At 44.1% G+C, this 22,888-nt stretch overlaps 1 protein-coding gene across 3 annotated transcripts in view; it reads left to right on the top strand.

Annotated features, from left to right (window-relative positions):
* Positions 1–22,888, top strand: part of LOC124556594 (adenosine receptor A1-like) — a 184,744-nt gene that overhangs the window by 86,249 nt on the left and 75,607 nt on the right. The window lies entirely within an intron of this gene.

Genomic DNA, 22,888 nt, shown 5'->3' with positions numbered 1-22,888 from the left:
ACCAGCCCTGCAGGGATAAAAGAAATAGTGATAAAACAAAAACAGTTACCACAAAAAGTGGAAATTTATCCACTCAAATTATACTGCAGCAGAAGGCACTGCAAGATGTTGACAGTTTTGCATACCTCGTCATCCTTACCTATAATAACGGGGACGTAGATTTAGACATCACCAGCCAAACTGGGAAATTTTCTGCAATCTTACACCGATTGTCCACAAAGCCTCAGCTTAACTCCACTACTATCCTACCAATGGTCATACTTGCGTGTGAGACCGGGAAACATCAGCAGAGTCGTCACAATAGCTCAGTGTTTTTCACTAAATTTGCTTAGGGCGAATTGTGAAGATCACCTATCGCCACTACGTTTCAAACAATGATGTGCTGAGAAGAAGCAGTCCACGCAGCCTGCATAAAATAGTTGCCAAAAGAAGACTGAAGTTTGAGGGTATGTTATACGCATGACAGATGGAAGAAATCCCAACCCAGCACAGTTATGGAAACCAACGGATGGAGGCGTAATACAGGAAGACCTTGTGACGAAGGAAACTAACTCTTGCGAAGTATCTTCATTACACTGAAACTTATTGCCCAGTATGCTACTTAGCACTGGAGTAACTAAATGTAAGTAAATCTAATAACACCGCAGATCTGTATACGTAGATTTTTTACGCCCTGTTTTTGGGTGATGGTTCAATTGCGTCAGTGTAGCACCACTACTGTAGAAAACGAAGAAGATCAGTGACTAACGTCCCGTCGCTGAACAGTTGATAAGATACGAAGCTCAAGGTCAACTAGGACAAGGATGGGGAAGGAAGTCGGTCGTGTCTTTTTCAGAGGGACAATCGCGGCATTAGTCTTGAAACGTAATTCTAAAAGGTGGCGCTGGGATTTGAATCCACTTCTTTCCGATACTGCTAGCTAAGCATATTCGTCGGCGGAGGCATGCTCCTCATGTTCCATCCTCAAAATGTCGCCGTAATCGTTCCATCAGCTATTGCACAAAGGTTGTTCCGTCATTGTCAGTGACTGCACTTGATATTTCGTAAATAAATGGTTCAAATGGCTCTGAGCACTATGGGACTTAACATCTATGGTCATCAGTCCCCTAGAACTTAGAAATACTTAAACCTAACTAACCTAAGGACAGCACACAACACCCAGCCATCACGAGGCAGAGAAAAATCCCTGACCCCGCCGGGAATCGAACCCGGGAATTTCGTAAATAATCACGGGCACTTGTCATCACGTATCCTGCCTCGGCTGGTATTCGTTTTGGAGACGTTATGTCTACCACTTTTTTCAATGTTGCAATGTATCGAGATTCTCGTATGATTTCCTAATGGTCACGCTCAGTGTGCGATAAACCGGCGTATAATGATACCTATCGGTCACTAATAAGTCGTTTAGTGCATTATCATGCTTCTCTGTTTTTAGTGAAGGAATAACTTAGTTTGCCAGTGTTATTACTACTGATAGTTGTCTAGTGTTAGATCTTTCTCGGTCGATAATTGTCACACTCCCGTGAACAACGGTTGGCACAAAGTTTCCATTTCGTGCACAAAAATTGGTTTTCTAGTGTCGACATTTTTGCACATACCGCATTCATGGGACGTACCTGTTTCATTGCTCGGTAATTTGTTGATGCCTATCTTAAAACTTCAGTGCAACAAATAAGTTTCTGCAAAATAACCACCATTGCAGTTCCACAAAGAAGCATACCAAACCATTATTTCTAAGGAATCTTAGGAAATAACACTGTAACAGAGTGATGATGCAACAATACTAAATAGAGGGCGTAACTCACTAAGGCTGAGAGAGCCCGGCGTCATTCGAGTGAGGGGTCGAGCAGATACGGGAGTGCGTGGGAATAAGTACTAGCACGTGCCAAGGCTGAAGGAAATGTTACTCCTATCGTTAAATTACAGTACACAATGCATTTTGTACATTTTGTCTGTCGATCACATCCCTTAGTACTTTAGGCATTGTATAGAACTTCATTAGGTAACGTTATATTTCTTTAAAGACTTTTTGTTAAATCATGTTTCTTGCCAACTAAGAACGACGTCAACACTATTTCTCTTTTCCTTCATAGCTCTCCTAAACTTTCATTTTCTCAAAATAAGCTCTTTTCCTCCCATCTAACCATTTGACGCCAGTTGATTTTCGGTTTGTTTCATCTTACTTAAGACTTTCAGATTACTTGACTTACAGTCTGAATTTATCTCAGGTTGAGCGAGGTCTACAGTGCAATCTGTGTTTCTTTTAAGTCCATTTTTGCAATGCCTGCCAACCTATTTTCGTTGTCTATTTTCCTCTTTTGGAAGATTGTGTGGATCTTCTTTATTAATCTGTCTTCCTTCGTTCTCTCTGTATATCCTAAGAGTGTACCACGTCCTTTCCTGATCACGTCTGTTATTTTATGGTAGAATTTCAATATATTTACTTACTTGGTCTCAAAACACTGTTTCTTTTTGACTGAAAATCATATTTATCTCAAGGTTTTCCTTTCTTTCTTTTCTAAATCTTCTAATACAATTATGTAATACATTCCCCCAAACGGTGAGAGGCAGGAACAGGTAACGCACCCAGGAGCATTGTCGAACTTTATCGATTCGGTGATTCACCGGTTGTGGTGTGGGGAGGCATAATGTTGTATGGCTGTACTGACCTTAAAATCTTTGAACATGGAACACTCACCGATAAAGGTTATTGTGACACTGAACTTCTTCCCCATGTGTGTCTTTTCAGGATGTATCTGGTCCTGACTTCATTATTATTGATGACAATGTGGAGACACATCGGTTTGAGCAGGTCGAGGAGCTTCTGGAACGAGAGTTCAGCCAAATAAATCCCAACAACCAAGAGTGGCATTCGACGATGAGACCCATTGCAGCACGCCCACATGCGCCAACAACCATTCACTGGTGTCCAACCGCGCTGGTGGAGGGAGGGAAAGCCCTGTCACAAGAATTCCTTACCAATATTGTTCCCATCATGGCTGCACGTTGCAAAGCATGCATTGCGGCCCTATTAAGAACCATGTACCGCCTTTTGTAATTTTCAGGCGACAACTATGAATCGCGGCGATTTTCTTATAATTTCTGTGTGTAAATAAAGTATCGTTTCTGTTCGTCTCATTGCCTTTTTTTCAGTTGTACTATACTGTACCAGTTCCTTCTGTGTATGGTACATGCTTCATTGAGCTATGTTACTTGGCAGTGCCACATCACGCGAAAGTGACTTTCGTCCTCAAGTTTAACTCACCTCTGTAGTCTCAGACGCACTCAACAATGTTTACGCCAATAACGGCTCTCATGCGGTAGTAAAAGCCTCTAGCAGTATTCTGCCCCAGGTAAAACCCTACACGTCGGAGTGTTAAAAGAGCGTTAGATACTGTACTGCGAAAATGGGAATGTAACGCGAATGTTGTTGTAATCTGTTCACAACGAATTGGGATTTATTACTCTATGATACTGAAGCAACGTTTTTGTGATAATGTAGGTGTTTCTTTGGTAGACCTCGAGGTCCACAGACACTAATCATATTGACAAACGACTGAATGCCTTTAATTTCCACATGGGCCCGCTCTTTAAGATGAAGCTATATGGGCTCTGCTACGACAACTGTGACAACGTAGAACGGGCTTTCCCCACTTTATTACTTTCACAGGACACGTAGTTCAATGAGAGTTGCTTTTTTTAAATCTATTTAGGAAGAGGGGTGGCTAAACGTCCCATCAAAAATTAGGAACACATGCACGAACTTGACAAACGGTATGTAACGACCATGACCTTTCCAAAGGATCCGCCGGGGCGATTGCCTTTAGTGATTTAGGGAAAACATATATTTGATTGGAAGGACAGGGATCATAACCTGATTCCTCCAGAAATCAGACTCCTCAGACTTCACAAATTGCGACGCTAGATTCATTACGAGGTATAAGTAGATTCGTAATAGAAATTGGAAGGTTCAGTAGAGCATCTGTTTCCATTTCCACTGCTTTCCATATGCGGCCCAGATGTGGCAAACTAGAGAAACTGTTTTTCGAAACTACCCTCGTATACTTACCAAATTTTACAAGTATTAAATAACAAAATAGCGTCGATAAATCTTTGGGTGGACTACCTACTAAGAACCTAGGTTTCCTGGTCAATACCTTGTATCCCAACCTATTCATTTCACTGGAAAGATTTACAGCAGTGCAGAAGGGGCTTGTAAGTGCAATGTTCGTATTTCAATATATACAAGAGTAACGTAGTAGATAACATCACAAAATACAATGATGGGAGTCCCATTCACAAATTACCTTTTTGAGTCTGGTTCCAGCTATTGGAGCCTATATCTACCTATGGAGGAACACCATCCATCTCCAAAACTCTGCGTCCATCGTACATATAACGACCAAATGAGCCACCCTTTGAGTCTAAACAGTCGTAAGGGTGCCAGTCATAGAACATTGTGAATTAGGCTGGACTAGTGGAAAACTATTTATGGTGGAAGATGTAAATAGTTGTAAAAAGAACTTTGAAATGTGCCATACAGTGTTGACAGATTTAGCAGCAGGCTGCAGTCTGGTGGATCGGATCTTCTGAAGGGAGGAGGAGTGTTGTACCAACTCCTATCTAGCGGACTTCACAATGCGTGGATAGATGGTACAGCCTGCTGGCTGCGAAATTCCGATATGTGAGCCGGAAAAGTGTGTAGTGTACATGATGCATGCCTCAGCCCAGTGCAGTGAAGCACTGGGTTACTTCATGAAGAGCTGCCTGAGCCCCTCTACATTACTGAAAGCGGCGCGTTGTCAAAGCATAACTTGGGCCAACCTGCAAAAACAGTAAAAATACTAACCCGCCAACACCTCCTTCCTGGAGCAGGCACTGACGCACAGGGTTAACGACACCGCCTCGATACCGTCCACAGCTGCCATGTGAACTCTGCTGAATAAGATATGTTCTTGACGCAACTGCTGTTATGATTTCACAGCTGCCAAGGAACTTGTTATTCGCACCTCCTACCCAGCCAAACATCCTGAGACATCTTCTTGAAGTTTTACAGAGTCAGTAATTCTCGGACCATCCTGTTAAAGTTATACCGAAGCGCACAAACACCACAGAGATTTGCGCCGAATTATCTGTTTCAATCAGAATGCGCAGTCTATTAAAAATAAAATACAGCAAACTGATGCTGAATTACAGTCTATGAACAGCGCAGTGGCCTACATTACAGAGCATTGGTTTGGAGACATGGATTACGCATATCGTCATACGAATGTGCAAGTTGCTGATGTAGAACTATCCTAAAAGCTGTGCGGTCATCTACTCGTCTTTATTTCATACGTGGTGCACAATTTAAAACTGGGTAACGTTTTGATAAAAATTCTGAAATGCTAACTGTCAAATTAAGAAAGCTAGACACCCATAAAACTCATTCAGTCTGTGTGTGTGCCGGCCAGAGTGTCCGAGCGGTTCTAGGCGCGAGAGTCAGGAACCGCGTGACCGCTACGGTCGCAGGTTCGAATCCTGCCTCGGGCGTGGATGTGTCTGATGTCCCTAGGTTAGTTAGGTTTAAGTAATTCTAAGTTCTAGGGGACTGATGACCTCAGAAGTTAAGTCCCACAGTGCTCAGAGCCATTTGAACCATTTTTTCTGTGTATGTGTGCCGCTCGACGACAATGTGGACATTTCCTTTAAGAAACTAATTGAAGTCCTGGAAAGAGTCGTAGACTTCAGAACTGACATAATAACATGTGGAGACACGAATATTAGCACAGGTGTTAAGAGCGAAATTAGTAATAACTTCCTATATATTTTGGACACATCTGGTGTGGCATAAATAGTAAACATTGGTATTAGGGAATCAGAATATTGTGTATCAGCAAGCACAATGCTGTTTCTCGCAACAAAGCTCGAGGTCAAGTAGAAACTGCAAAAATTAAAAATAAAAAGTCAATTGGCCCAGATGAGGTTCCAGTCTCTGTTCAGAAAGTGTGCATGTAGCTGTGTCATATTAGGTGGTAAATGTTAAGTCTAAAGATAGTGTGACGAATGCCATCAGCGTGTTATATTATTAGGGATCCATTATCAGTTTCTAACAGTCAGTGTGTTGTGATGCATTCTAGACCCTTCTACGCTACACTCAGTTCTTAATTACAGGATTCATTTCTGGGAATCAAAGGCACAAAACGTGGACATAATTTTCAGACGGCAGAAAAGTGCCGTAAGAATAACTAGAAGCAATAGTCGTGCTCATTGTAGAAACGTTTTTTAAGAAGTGGGTGCCCTTACTGCACCAAGTGAGTACATCTATCAATTTATTGTGCGCATTAGGGAAAACATTAGCAGGTACTGCACCGATAGTTCTCCGTATAATTATGGAACAGGGGCCAATTAAGTCTTAAATTTAACAAAGAGAAACAAACAAATGACCCAAAACGGATTTCTCTGTCAGGCAATAAAATTGTATAAAAAATTCTCCAACGAAATGAAATACATCGGTTTTAAAAGGTACGAGAACATACTTCATAAGCAGTGCGTACTGCACAATTAAACATGGACTCAGAGTAGTGTTTAATAATGAGAAGGTATGTGAACAACATCCCTTCATATTACAATACATTATTAATATGTAAAGATTTCACAAGAAAATCATGTGCCATGAGCTACAGAGCATGATAATAATGTATTTTCAGTATCCTGAACGCAGCATCTCACTTATCGTGAGGGATGATGACTTAGTTTTGCAGACAGACTGAACGGGTAACATGATGATGTGCATGGGCTCAGCTGAGCGTTTACGACCTCGGAGTCTCATTTCCGAACTAACAGGAGGGGGTGCTAGGGGCACTGCTGCGTGTACGTGGTCCATAAATCTGTGCTGTGATGATCTGTGTTATGTAGTAAGTTATCCAGTGCCAAATATGTAGGGTCTAAAGAACACTGTACAATAGGACGAGGCGAATGAGGCGGTGGATTTGTTAAGACAATGACCTCGGATTCGAAAGGTTTAAGTTTGCTCTGTCCGGCACCCTAATTTAGATTCTAGGGGTTTTCTCGAATTATTTCGGGAAATTGACGGGATGGTTCCTTCAACAAGGCCAAGGCCGTATAGCTGTCCATTATTCGTAAGACCCTATTTATATGTTAATGAATATGAATGCTTTGAGCTATCTGTTTTCATAGTATTTTGATGACAAACACTGTCTGATTGTGCAATTATCACTGTATGATTAAATAAATGAACTCCTCTCATTCTACGTCAATGGTGTGTCCCCGGCACGAATCCGACCGGCGGATTAATGTCGAAGTCCGGTGTGCCGGCCAGTCTGTGGATGGTTTTTAAGGGGATTTTCCATCTGCCTCGGCGAATGCAGGCTGGTTCCCCTTATTCGGCCTCACTTACGCAATGTCGGCAATTGCTGCGCAAACACTTTCTCCACGTACGCGTACACCATAATTACTCTACCACGCAAACATTGGGGTTACACTCGTATTGTGTGAGACGTTCCCGGGGGGTCCACAGAGGGCCGAACCGCACAATAACCTTGGGTTCGGCGTGGGGAGGCGGTGGGGTGAGTGGACTGCTGTAACCTGTTGTGGGGTTGTGTACCACTGCGGGATACCGCGGGGACAAAGCCTATCCGTCGGTTCTAGGTCCCCAGTTCAATACCATACAATACAATGCTGCAACTTAAGTCCTGTAGCAGCTTTTGACGTCCAGTAGTTTTCAAGATATGGAATTTAACAAACAGTTCAAGCCCCCAGAATAGGGTCGACAAAAAATTCTCAACGCCATGCATACTCAAGGTCTTGAGAGCTCGTATGTTGACAAATCATGCGTTGGTTAATTTGATTTTTACTAAGGCTCAGCTAACTGAGATCGAACGAGCAAGAAAGTGGGAGAACGTTAAGTGAAAGTGATAGGTCACAACTCCTTTTTTTCAGAGAGAATGAAACTGTCCAAATTGTTAACAGTCAAATTCAAAACTACATTGGAAAACCTGGAGGGCGAAGTCCCTATCTCTAAGCTCTGGTTGCAGTATTATCGAATGACTGTACTTTTCGTCACATTCAATGAAGCAGAGAGCATGGTAAATTTGAAGCTTCACCTGTATACAAGGAGAACAATGCTTAGCGGACTGTCTTTTTACTCTTAAATTGCTCATCTATATTTACAAGACATGAGTACATACAACACTGAAATTTGCTATTTTCAGTAAAGGACACTCAATGATTCACAGATCTGATATATTTTGATCAGTACTGTGGGAAGATTTACCTGTTGAACAGGTTCTAAAGAGATCAATGAAAAGCCCCATGGGATTAACACATGGTAGTGATATTTTGAGCAGTGTGCTTTCTTGGTGCAGTGAAGGAATGGTGTACATTGTAACACCCCACCCGTCACTTATCTGGTTTTGGCGTGTGTTCACCCCAGCTAATTGACTAACAGATCAACAGAGAGCGCAAAACTACGGCAATATCGGATAACGCAAAGAAAGTAATAAGGCCCTGTAACTCCTGACTGAACTGTGGTGACAGTGTTGACATTAATTGATTGTGGAATAAACCGCGATAAATCAAAATTAATTCCTATCGGCTGACCCAGACGTAATGCGAAGTGCGAGAAGAATTCTACTATACAAGGCCCATGAAACCCTCGTAGAAACTTTGCCGGCGTGATCCAACAAATTAATCAGTGGCCTAAATCAAGCCGGAGCGGCCGCAATATCACTGGATTCAGAATGGTGGGGCACCGTAGTTGTGCGGACGTCGGCCACCCTCGTGGTGCTGCAAGGCTGTGCTCATCGATTTACTCCTAGCTATCTTGCTCAGTACAAAGCTGAATGAAAACTTACTATCTCCAAACTCAATCGTTCCGTTTGCTAGGTCCTAAATTGCAGACATGCTCTCTCTCTCTCTCTCAGGCAAGCTGAGCAAAGAACGCTGCGTCCACACTCTTGGCAAGCTGGAAACAGAAGACCTCTACGGAGACTTCTGCCAGTCTGCTCTTCACCTCGGTTTCCCCTCCAGCAAAATCACTTACGCCAATTGCAGCACCAGTCACGTTAATTATGCGTTGCTTCCCAGTGCCGGCCAATGCCTGCTCTGGGAAGTGAAAAAATTCCCACAAAATTTCCCTTCCTCTCAACTTCTGCTATTTAGCTCCTCCCAGGCCACCCATCAAGGTTAGCGTCTGCATAAAACACCAATTTTTCCGAAATTCTGACTCCCAGGAGAGTACTTCAAATTCCTTGGTCCTACGTTCCCATTGGAGGCCGGCGTATTTCGTTCTGTCGCTCTTCACTTGATTTACTTCAGACTCTGCGGACCGTGAATTCTGCGTGAAGTTGCTATAGTCACGAACACACATATTTTGGCCTCTGTTGACCGCTCCACTGTAGATTCTACATCTACATCTGCATTTATACTCCGCAAGCCAACAACGGTGTGTGGCGGAGGGCACTTTAAGTGCCACTGTCATTACCTCCCTTTCCTGTTCGAGTCGCGTATGGTTCGCGGGAAGAACGACTGTCTGAAAGCCTCCGTGCGTGCTCTAATCTCTCTAATTTTACATTCCTGATCTCCTCAGGAGGTATAAGTAGGGGGAAGCAATATATTCGATACCTCATCCAGAAACGCACCCTCTCGAAACCTGGCGAGCAAGCTACACCGCGATGCAAAGCGCCTCTCATGCAGAGTCTGCCACTTGAGTTTGTGAAACATCTCCATAACGCTATCACGGGTACCAAACAACCCTGTGACGAAATGCGCCGCTCTTCTTTAGATTTTCTCTATCTCCTCCGTCAACCCGATCTGGTACGGATCCCACACTGATGAGCAATACTCAAGTATAGGTCGAACGAGTGTTTTGTAAGCCACCTCCTTTGTTGATGAACTACATTTTCTAAGGACTCTCCCAATGAATTTCAACCTGGTACCCGCCTTACCAACAATTAATTTTATATGATCGTTCCACTTCAAATCGTTCCGCACGCATACTCCCAGATATTTTACAGAAGTAACTGCTACCAGTGTTTGTTCCGCTGTCATATAATCATACAATAAAGGATCCTTCTTTCTATGTATTCGCAATACATTACATTTGCAATACATAAGATTTGCGTGGATTTCTCGCATGTTTCACTGAAAACAGGATGACGGACATTTATCAACAGGCTTACCATTTTCCGTTAGCTTCCCAGTAAACCAGCATCGGGTCAACCAGCCCCTCACTGTCACTCATCTTAAGGCAGCTGGATGCCGCGCCCTGTTACAGCTTTCTCAGAGTCTGAGCCGCCCTAAGCTGCCTATCGTCGCTTCCCTTCGCGTTCCGCCACCCGGCCGCGGTCAACTCTGAATACTTCCCTCGGATAACATAGTCTCCAGTAAATTGACGCATTTCCACAAAGTTTTCAAGTCGCGTGAATTACTTTAAAACCATCACCCAACATTAATTATTCCAATACGTCCATACTATACCCTCTACAAGATGCATTGTGCCTCGTCAGTTCAAAATGGTTCAAATGGCTCTGAGCACTATGGGACTTAACTTCTGAGATCATCAGTTCCCTAGAACTTAGAACTACTTAAACCTGACTAACCTAAGGACATCACACACAACCATGCCTGAGGCAGGATTCGAGCCTGCGACCGCAGCGGTTGCGCGGTTCCCGACTGTAGCGCCTAGAACCGCTCGGCCACCCCGGCCGACGTGCCTTGTCAGTCATCGTTGTTCAGCCCCATTGTTTGCTCAATATGAGTTCGGTGTTCTTTAATGACTTCATGTAAGGGGCATAGTTATACCCATCTTACAACATACCAAACATCTGGGAAGAGTTGGAACTATTTTGGGACATTTCTTCTATATCATCAGTACAATACATCCAAATGAGGCAACAAATATTGTACGAGACACTGCTGACGTGAAAAAACTCAGTACTTGGTTCGATATCCAGTCTTCATTCACATATAAAGATAAAATTCTATCCATCAACAGTAGAATCGTAATGGGTGCTGAAATATGGGGTAGCCATGCAGGGTGGCCTCGTGATTGTGGGTGCCTTGCCACAGTTTGCGTGGCTCCCTCTGTTGGGGGTTCGAGTACTCTCTCGGGCATGGGTGTGTGTGTTGTCTTTATCGTTAGTTGGTTTAAGTAGTATGTAAGTCTTGCGACCTATGACCTAAGCCGTTTGGTCCCTTAGAAATTCACACACATTTGAACATTCGATGACTTCAGCAGTTTGGTCCCATAGGAACTTACCACCAAATGTGAAGGCTCTTCGGAAAATAAGGAATGATCGGGTGCAGAATGGAAATCACAGTGGAAATCACAACAGTTATCATCAAGTTACCTTGCATTAGGAATGTAGGTACACTCAACGACTGTGATATGACGTTTAAATTTAAGAGCACAGCAATCACCCGCCTTTTCTTTCAGGTGTTACTAGGCAAATCTAGATTTAGGCTAGTGCCTAGCCATTATCAATGCTCTATTTCATCGTATCAATGCATGACCTAGTACGTCAGACCCCTCTTCGTCAGGCTTGCGTCACTGTTCGTTCAAGACTACTCACTAGTATCAGGTCCCTCAGCTGATCAAACAATGGAGACAGGAGTGTTGGAAACGATATGTCGCCACCATTGTAACATGAAACTCTCCTTCCCAGGTTTCAACCATACTCAGGCATCTTTGCGGATATCATACCACCACATGTATACCTGGAATTTCCACAAATGGAGCTGTATATACCGACCCAGACTTAATCACAGAGCTCTGTATGTCCCTCTTTTCAGAAATTATTGCAGGAGTCGGCTGTTCGGTACAGGATATTAAGTCAAACACATTTCAGCCGTCTAATTTCAAAATTATTTTATTTGACATCCAGTTTCGGGGATTTTCTACGCCATCTTCAGGCCCCTGCCGACGTGTAGGAAGATTCCATCTTGGTTCTGGTCAAACCACCTACGGTTGTGTTGGCTCCTTGAGTCTCGGAACCTTCTGGTTCCGTCCAAGGACAGTTTTCACCGAGGTCACTCCCCCATTGACAACTTGGCACACCTGGAGTCTGCCATCCAAACTGCCTTTTCCCGCCGTCAACACATTGCTGCCTTTTTTGACCTGACGAATGCCTAGGATACCACTTGGCGACGCCACATCCTCGCTACTCTGCACGAGTTTGGTCTCCAGGTCCCGCTCCCGATTTTCATATGGAACATTTTGCCACTCCACACTTCCAGAGTTCGAGCCGGTGCTTAACACAGTTTGCACCATATCCAAGAGAATGGGGTTCCAAGGGCTCTATACTCATTGCCCCAGTCTTTTTTAGTGGTCCTTAATGCTATCGCAGCAGCAGCGCTGTTGTCTTTATCTGCCGGCTGACGATTTTTGTATTTCTTTCTGCTCCTCTTCTATTGGAGTGGCTGAACGTCGATTGCAGAGAGCCATACGAAAGGCATGTGCCCTCACACATGGCTCGGAGTTTTCAACCACCAAGACCTGGGTCTTGCACTTCTGTCGCCATCGTATTGTCCATCTGAATCCAGAACTTTCTTTCGATGGCCAGCTGCATAATGTAGTGGAGACTTATCACTTTTTAGGACCGGACTTGGATGCCCACTTAACTTGGCTTCCCTATTGTAGTTCAAATGGTTCAAATGGCTCTGAGCACTATGGGACTTAACATCTATGGTCATCAGTCCCCTAGAACTTAGAACTACTTAAACCTGACTAACCTAAGGACATCACACAACAGCCAGTCATCCCAAGGCAGAGAAAATCCCTGTCCCCCCCCCCCCCCCCCCCCCTATCGTAGTCAGCTTAAGGAAATGTGCTGGTTGCATCTTAACATTCCTAACATTCCACGATGCCTGAGTCACAATGACTAAGGTGTAGATCGCCCTACACTGTAGCAGCTGTGCAAAGCCTTTGTAGAGTACCGTCTTGAATATGAGAGCCTAGTGTATGGTTTAGCATCGCCCTCAGCATTGCAGGTGCTGGACCCTGCGGAGTTCGACTTGCAACAGGGGTTTTCCGAACGAGACCAGTGAACAGCCTCCTGCTGGAAGCTGGGGTTCCTCCATAGTGGATCAGGTGACAACAACTGCTTGCAAACTATGCCGCCCACATTTGCAGTTCGCCTCAACATTCAAATTACCGTCTTCCTTTCCCTAACACGTTGATCCATCCCACGCAGCGGCGGCCCAGATCAGGGATACCGACAACAGTCCATGTCTGGTCCATCTCAGTGATTTCGAGTCTTACACTCTGCCACGTTTTCTTCGGGTCATCTCACTTACACCTCCGTGATCGATGCCTTGGCCACAGCTTCGCCTGGACCAGTTGCGTCCCCCAAGAAAACCGAGTTCCCCCTGAGGCAATCCACCTCCAGTTTTTCGCTATTATCGGCGAGTTCCAGGGCTGAGTAATCGCTTCGGTCCGGAAATGCGCTGCTGCTACGATCGCAGGTTCGAATCCTGCCTCGGGCATGGATGTGTGTGATGTCCTTACGTTAGTTAGGTTTAAGTAGTTCTAGGTCTATGGGGCTGATGATCTCAGAAGTTAAGTCCCATAGTACTTATAGCCATTTTTCAGCTCAGAAATAGTTTACACTGATGGCTCGATGGTCGATGGTCGCGTTGGCTTCGCTTACGCTCACGCTGGACATTCTGAACAGCAGCCCTTGCTGGATGGCTGGGTTTTCACTGCATGCTCTTGAGCATATCAGCTCCTGCACAGGTAAACCTTTCCTCGCCTGTAGTGTTTCCTTAAGCAGCCTACAAGCTCTTGTCCAGTGCTTCCCTCGTCATCCTTTGGTAATGACTACTCAGCAGTCTTTTTCTGCTCTCAAAAACCATGTGTGTTGAGTGACCTTAATTTTGGCCCCAGGACATTTCGGAATCTAACGCAATGAACTTGCTGTCACGCTGGTCAAACAGGCTACTAGGCCGCGCAGGGTAGGCGCACGGTCTGGGGTTTCTTGCCATGGTGCGAACGGGTCCCTCGTCGGAGGTTCGAGTCCTCCCTCGGGCAAGGGTGTGTGTTGTCCTTAGTGTGAGTTACCTTAAGTTAGGTTAAGTAGTATGTAAGTCTGGGGACCGATGGCCTCAGCAGTTTGGTCCCTTAGAAACTTACCACAAATTTATAAACTGCCAGGCTACCGGTAAACCATCTCTGGAGATCGGCACACCGGAGAATGATCTCTGATCAGCTGTGAAGTTTTCGGGACCTTTGATACTGAATGGCACACCCTCAGTCCCACAAATAAACTACGTATCACCAAGGAGACAACGAATGTGAGGAGGTCATCCATACAAGACACTCGCTGGGTCTCCGGTGTCCTCTGCCGTCTCAGCATCGGCCATACTTGACTACTTGGCTGATTCACAGTCACCTCCTCCGTCGCGAGTACCCAACTCAGTGTCGCTGCGGTTCCCCCTTGACTGTCGTCTACATCTTGTTGGACTGCCCAGTTTTAACCTTCCCACCACATTGCCTACGGTGTTAGGAGACAATGCCTCAATGGCTAATCTAGTTTTATTTTTTCTTCGTGCGGGAGATTTTTATCACACAATCTAAGACTGGGCGTTTGGTCATCTCTTCAGACCTTCACCCCTCTCTCCATTTTATCTCTTCCTCACTCTTCCTTTGCTGTTTGTTGGCCTTTTCCCTATCAGTGTTTCTCTATCCTTATCCGTTAAGCTGGAAATTTTAGTGTGTTGCAGAGCAAGCCATTAATGCTTATTTTCCAGAAGGCAACAGATCAGGTGTTGACTTGTGGCCACGTAAACTCAAAACGGTAAGATCTGTTTGCCAGAAACTTTTCAATCCAGTCACACAGCTGGTCGGATATTTCGAACGTTCATACCTTTTTTATTAGGCGGCAGTGCGGTATCCTGTCACGTATCTCCAGCATTCTGGGTCTCGTGAACCAGCAAAGCGGGTTAGGTATCATGATCGTTGTTTTCGGAACCCATTTTGATCTCTACAGAGGACCTTATCAGACACCAGAAAAGTCATTGTATTAGAGATTAAAACATGTTCCTAAATTTTACAATAGACAAACATGTGAGATGTAGGCCTAGTGTTTCGTGCGTCTGTTGGAGGATCGTTCCTGAAAACATTATGTACGTCTTTTTTCCAATCATTAACAACGAATAGTTCCTTCATGACCTGCAGTATACAGATACAAGAAGAGAAAGAAGTTTCTTCGCGTACTCTGTGTAGAGTCGTCTAAGTATCCCGTCAAGGCAAGTGGCCTTCCCTTTGCTGAGCAGTTTCAGTTGCTTTTCTGTCCTATAGTCACCTATTTCATTACCAGTGGTTTCGACGATTTAAAAGAGAAACAACTGTGTTATCATCTTCCGTGAAACAGATTTGGGAAAAGACGGTTAGTACTTCAGTCTCTTCTGTGTCATGCTCAGTTTTGATGCCGTTATTGTCACAGAATGTCTAGTTAGATGGTTTCGATTCGTTTCCAGATTTAAAGAGAGATTAAAAACTTTGGATTTTCTGTCGGTTCGGTAAACAAAATTTTACTCTCGAATTCGTTCAACTCTTCATGTATGACTTCCCTAATGCCAATTTTGGCTTAATTTGATTTTTGTTTGTCTGTGAGACTTTGGCCACATTTGAATTTGCCGTGACGCTATCTTTAGTGGTCGTTTTTGTGACCGTATTTCAGTAAATTGGGCATAGCTATCTTCGATAAATGCATTGAACTGCAGATATTTCTATAAACTCCGCCTGCATTACCGTCTTATCAACGTGTACAGTTCCTCATAAATCTTCTGGATCTAAATGGTCTTACTTGAACAACACAGCAGAAACACTTGTCCCGATTAGAGCAAAATACCTTCAATCCCACTCCGTCACTTAGCCACCTTCTCAAAGTAATTTTTAGCGGCTCTACGGTGTGGTACGGTATGATATTGCTTACTATATCCAGCAACCACATATCCAGCTTCAAAAGGCGGCTAATGACATATATGCAGAAAAAACTATGTCTGTCTTACCACATTACAACTAAGTACCCTTTTTTCCAACCAGACATTCGTAATTTCCCAAAGTCCGTAGACTGTGCAGTGCATCTGAATATCTCTCCGTGAGAACTCGCTGTGTCCTATAATCTCACTCGTGTACTCCCTAACTCATTTTATGTCTCCTACTGTTAGTATTGTTCCCATTCCTTTTAAAAGTAGTGTTATCACTAGCACTATAGCTATTTGCTCTTAAAAAGAACTTTCACAAACTTAGTTTCATATTTTAAGGAGAAAACAGCACACTTCCAATATATCAGCGATCCAAAGAGAAAATTTGGGCCACAGTTTTGATAGTAAGCAGTTTATAATCTTTAGAAAGTACAGCTTTTAAACTCTCGCGCGAAACATTGTTCCTCACTTGCTCCGCTGCACTGTAACTGACTAATGCCCGAGCTCGAAGTGTGTAGTGGAATGACAACCAGAGCCCTCCTACTCCTGGGATGACGAAACTGAGCAAAAAGAAGGTGGGAGGTGCATTCATCCGCAAAGCAAGCTCTAAAATCATGTTCGGCAACACATGTTATTCAACGTGAAAACTGGTGTGTAATATTAATACATAAAATACCAACCTCGTGCTCACATATGTTCAAGCCGGCCGCTGTAGCCGAGCGGTGCTAGGCGCTTCAGTCTGGAACCGCGCTGCTGCTATGGTCGCAGGTTCGAATCCTGCCTCGGGCATGGATGTGTGTGATGTCCTTAGGTTAGTTAGGTTTAAGTAGTTCTAAGTCTAGGGGAGTGAAGACCTCAGATGTTAAGTCCCGTAGTGCTTAGAGCCATTTGAACCATTTGAACCTATGTCCAATATTATTCAAACAATATTCTAGTACTGATATACTGCCGTTGTATATCGCCTCAAAATCAAAATGAATAAACATAAGTAAATGAAGAATTGGTTCAAATGGCTCTGAGCACGATGGGACTTAACTTCTGAGGTCATCAATCCCCTAGAACTTAGAACTACTTAAACCTAACTAACCTAAGGACATGACACACATCCATGCCCCAGGCAGGATTCGAACCTGTGACCGTAGTGGTCGCGTGGTTCCAGACTGTAGCGCCTAGAACCGCTAGGCTACTCCGGCCGGCCAAAAATGAAGAATTAATATGAACGAAGTTAATGATTTTCTGTTTGTTGCTTGATCATGGACATGACGTTGAAGTGCCCGCATCTCGCGGTCGTGCGGTAGCGTTCTCGCTTCCCACGCCCGGGTTCCCGGGTTCGATTCCCGGCGGGGTCAGGGATTTTCTCTGCCTCGTGATGGCTGGGTGTTGTGTGCTGTCCTTAGGTTAGTTAGGTTTAATTAGTTCTAAGTTCTAGGCGACTGATGACCTCAGCAGTTGAGTCGCATAGTGCTCAGAGCCATTTGAACCATGACGTTGAAGAATAGCACATCTCCTGCAAAGTACTTCATTTTAACAGCATCATCTTTAATATCCAAAGAGCGATGTTAATAATTAAATGGGCTTAAGCTACTTCTTTATCGACTGACTCATTCGGTTCAGTGATTTACACTTCATTTATGGTTCAAATGGCTCTCAGCACAATGGGACTCAACTTCTGAGGTCATTAGTCCCCTAGAACTTAGAACTAGTTAAATCTAACTAACCTAAGGACATCACGCAAATCCATGCCCGAGGCAGGATTCGAACCTGCGACCGTAGCGGTCACGCGGTTCCAGACTGCAGCGCCTAGAACCGCATGGCCACTTCGGCCGGCACTTCATTTATGAATCTCAACATAAAAATGTTCAAAGCAAACAGATCTCTGGTGGAACTAGGTACTTAACAGTAATTCAGCAACCTCCTACTCGCTCCTCCGTACCGTAATTGGCGATCGAGAACTAGGTGGCTGCTATGGCGAGGAGCGAGTGACAGGCGATGCGCGATCATGTTTAAAACCTATAATTTCAGAAGGTCATAACTGCGTACTGTCAGAATTAGGGCCCAAATTTTCGTGCAGAGGTGATTTGTGGGACTAATATCTAACATGTGTTCTTTTTTTCTCCTTAAAATTGATGTCAGACTGGTTATGTTTTCTAGTTAAACAGTAAACTTGTTCCTAATGGTAACATACCGTCACATTTTGTTTCAAATCATTTTTTATTCTATTAATCCATTCATTACATTTCATTATATTAAAATTATTATAATTCCATACTGATGAGCCAAAACGTTTTGACCACCTTTTTTTCTCCGTCTTTGGATCGAAATACACCACTGATTCTGCGTATCAAGGATCCGACAGTTTGTTAGTAGGTTCTTGCAGATATAAGGAATTAGTCTACGCACAGGTCATGTAACGAGTAAATAACGGGCCACTGATTTGCGTACGTGTGATGGCGCCCGGCAGCGATTCAGATGGGTTCCATAGGATTTACATTAGTAGAGTTTGGTTTCCAATACATTAACGTGAGTTCACGATAATGCTCTTCAAACCACTGTAGCACGGTTGTGGCTCCGTGACACGGACAGTTATACTGTTGAAAGATGCCCGGAACGTTTTATTAATTCTGAAAGATGACATCGCCATCGGGGGAGACATTAAGCATCGCGTGACGCAGGTGGTTCGCAACTGTCAGGGTGTCTTTGATTACTACCACAGGTCCCATGAAGGCGCAGGAGAATGACTCCCAGTGCATACTTGAAACGTCCCATTAGAAAAATTAATTAATTACTGTGCTGATAAACCTTTTACGTTATTTGCTTTTCAAACAGCTGAGCAAAACTGGACGTTCTCAGACATTACTCTCTTTACTTATTCTGATCAACACTAAACTCACACACAATATTTTTAGCGCAACGCAATCTGACTTTCAGTAATCCCTACAAAAGAATGGCCCTGACTAACATTAACCTATACCTTTCACAAATTACTTACCTCACAAAAATATTCGTTACTCGAACTACTGCAATTCAGCGAGCGCCACTACTGCCAGCTAAATAAAAGATTCAAACTACTGAAGGCACTAGCTACTGATAGGCATAGTTAGCAAATGAAAGATTTTGATAGACAACAAACAATGCATTTACCTTAACAGTGTTCAAAAGTCATAATATATATAGCACTTCATGACATACAGTCTTACACATTTACTGTCTCTGATGGACACACGTCCAGACCATCCGCTCTCAAAATTCCGCCATCTCACTCCCCACATCCACCACTGCTGGCGGCTCACCTCCAACTGCGCAACCCTATGCGCTGTTAACAGCCAACTGCCCAACACTACAATGGCAGACAACAATGCAAACTAGCCACAGACTGCACACAGCACAGCCAGTGATTTTCATATAGAGCGCTACGTGGCGTTACCAATAAGAAAACCTAAACAGCCTACTTACAAACTGCTTCTCAGACTAACCTGAGACCATAGGACCCTGCACGTTTCGACCTGCCGTTCACCTCGATGACGGTGGATGTGGAGATGACAACCGACTTAGAGTAGCAAAAATGTGATTCACTCGAAGAACAGACACCTTTCCATTCATTGGCGGTTGAATATCGACCGTCACGTGTGAGTACTGCATTCATAACTGATGATGTCGTTGGGTCAACACGTAAACACGTAGTGGTGGTCTGCTGCGGAGCTCTACGTTCAACAATATACGGTGAACTGTGTGCCCCGAAACACTTGTGCGTGCACTGGCATTGTGTTCTTTCGGCAGAGATGTCACAGATCACCATATACCCTACATTACAAAGCAGAAAGCCTCCGAAACTCACGTTCTGTGGAGAGTGGTGGACGTCCAACTATTTAGCACCCAAAAGTGTCTTCATTGTCCTTCCACCTCCTTCCGTGGATGCTCACGACAACAGCACGTAAACATTCGACAAGCTTTCCCGTTTTTGAGATAAACTACTGGCCATTAAAATTCGTACATTAAGAAGAAATGCAGATGATAAACGAGTATTCATTGGACAAATATATTGTACTAGAACTGACATGTGACTACATTTTCACGCAGTTTGGGTGCACAGATCCTGAGAAATCAGTACCCAGAACAACCACCTCTGGCCGTAATTTCGGCCTTGATACGCCTGGCCATTGAGTCAAATAGAGCTTGGATGGCGTGTACAGGTAAAGCTGCCCATGCAGCTTCAACACGATACCACAGTTCATCAAGAGTAGTGATAGGCGTATTGTGACGAGCCAGTTGCTCGGCCACCATTGACCATACGTTTTCAATTGGTGAGAGATCTGTAGAAAGGGCTGGCCAGGGCAGCAGTCGAACATTTTCTGTATCCAGAAAGGCACGTACAAGACCTGCAACACCCGGTCGTGCATTATCCTGCTGAAATGTAGGGTTTCGCAGGGATCGAATGAATGGTAGAGCCACGGGTCGTAACACATCTGAAATGTAACGTCCACTGTTCAAAGTTCTGTCAATGCGAACAAGAGGTGACCGAGAGGTGTAACCAATGGCACCCCATACCATCACGCAGGGTGATACGCCGTTATGTCGATGACGAATACACGCTTCCAATGTGCGTTCACCGCGATGTCGCCAAACACGGATGCGACCGTCATGATGCTGTAAAAAGACCCTGGATTCATCCGGAAAAATGACGTTTTGCCATTTGTGCTCCCAGGTTCGTCGTTGAGTACACTATCGCAGGCGCTCCTGTCTGTGATGCAGCGTCGAGGGTAACCGCAACCATAGTCACCGAGCTGATAGTACATGCTGCTGAAAACGTCATTGAACTGTTCGTGCCGATGGTTGTTATCTTGCAAACGTCCCCATCTGTTGACTCAGGGATCGAGACGTGGCTGCACGATCCGTTACAGCCATGCGGATAAGATGCCTGTCCTCTCGACTGCTAGTGATACGAGGCCGTTGGGATCCAGCACGGCGTTCCGTATTACCCTCCTGAACCCACCGATTCCATATTCTGCTAACAGTCAATGGATCTCGACCAACAATGTCGCTATACGATAAGCCGCAATCGCGATAGGCTACAATCCGACCTTTATCAAAGTCGCAAACGTGATGGTACGCGTTTCTCCTCCTTACACGATGCATCACAACAACGTTTCACCAGCGAACGCCGGTCTACTGCTGTTTGTGTATGATAAATCAGTTGGAAACTTTCCTCATGTCAGTACGTTGTAGGTGTCGCCACCGGCGCCACCCTTGTGTGAATGCTCTGAAAAGCTAATCATTTGCATATCACAGCATCGTCTTCCTGTTGGTTAAATTTCGCGTCTGTAGCTTGTTATCTTCGTGGTGTAGCAATTTTTATGGCCAGTAGTGTATTTGTTCACAAGCTTTACGTAATAATAATTTGCACTTCGCCGAAGTTACTTATATCAGTCGGTTTCCCCATTTGCAGCCGGTATTTGGGCTATCTGCTGCACATACATACTTTTGTTACCGTCTCATGTATCCACAACGCCACCAACGGCATCAAACGTTGCGGTGGGCAGTGGTCATAATGTTTTGCCTGATCACTGTAAACAGTGTTATGTGTGTAGAAGCCTGGTCTGATGTAAAGGAGAGTCTGAAGGCACTTTTCTGATCATGCCAAATAAATAAATAAATTAAAAATGGCTTGGCTCTGAGCACTATGCGACTTAACTTCTGAGGTCATTAAACCAAACTAACCTAAGGACATCACACACATCCATGCCCGAGGCAGGATTCGAACCTGCGACCGTAGCGGTCGCTCGGTTGCAGACTGTAGTGCCTAGAACGGCACGGCCACTCCGACCGGCTAATGAAAATAAATCGATGATGCTCTGACGTGATGTGAAATCAGGAAAAAAGTTCAGAAATGGTGAACGTCGGAGTGTCGTGACAAATTATAATCTTTACTTAACCTGGGTTTCCAATTTTCTTAAATTAAATCAGTGAAGATGCTGATGCTTAAATAAAACTCTTCTCTGTGTTACGTATAAAACAACTAAAATTTTTCTATGATTTTCAGCTTAATCGAAAAAGAACACAAACTTGATTGTGTTTTGATTCTTGTGCTTAACGTCCCTTTTGCATATTCATTTTTTCCTTTGACGTGATGCTACCTCTGATTTTCGTTGATAACTATCTGTAGGATAAAATGAGTTAAAACTTAGATAAAATGTAAACGATCAGGGTTTGTCATAGCTGCAACATCAGTGTTTCTCTTCTTTCAAATTCCTACACTCTTACTGCTTTATTCTCCCTCCCTCCCTCTCTCTCTCTCTCTCTTTCTCTCTCTCTCTCTCTCTCTCTCGCTTTTCGTTTATAGTTATATTCCGTTATCCTCCGGAACCAGTGAGTTTTCTGTTTACGTCTTTCAACCTGACTCATACTTTCATAGCCATTTTCATTTTCTACTATTAGTTCGAGTCACTACAACCATACCGGCCGGTGTGGCCGTGCGGTTCTAGGCGCTTCAGTCTGGAACCGCGTGACCGCTACGGTCGCAGGTTCGAATCCTGCCTCAGGCATGGATGTGTGTGATGTCCTTACGGTAGTTAGGTTTCAGTAGTTCTAAGTTCTAGGGGACTGATAACCACAGATGTTAAGCCCCATAGTGCTCAGAGCCATTTGAACCATTTGAACTACAACCATGGAAAAAGCACCACTGGGAAACCGATTTGGGGGAAGACCGTGGCTTACTCTGCCACTAAATTAAATTCATTGAATATTATCCAGGATAAAATCATGAAAAGTTATCAGTGAACACTGTTCATAGATGCCGAACGTGCAATGTAATCAGTGTTGTTTGTAGCTCCATGGCAGGATAAGCACTTCCCTATACCAGATCCGATCCCCCTTGTTAGTATTCCTATGTACTCAGGAAAAGTGCAGGGTTTTAGTATTTGAAAGTAATGGGAGAAACACAAGTGACAACGTAGATCTGTTATTT

This window comes from Schistocerca americana, chromosome X (genome assembly GCF_021461395.2).
Source record: "Schistocerca americana isolate TAMUIC-IGC-003095 chromosome X, iqSchAmer2.1, whole genome shotgun sequence".
Lineage (NCBI taxonomy): Eukaryota > Metazoa > Arthropoda > Insecta > Orthoptera > Acrididae > Schistocerca > Schistocerca americana.
Note: the sequence above shows the minus strand (reverse complement) of the source record. Positions and strands in the feature narration are given on the sequence as shown.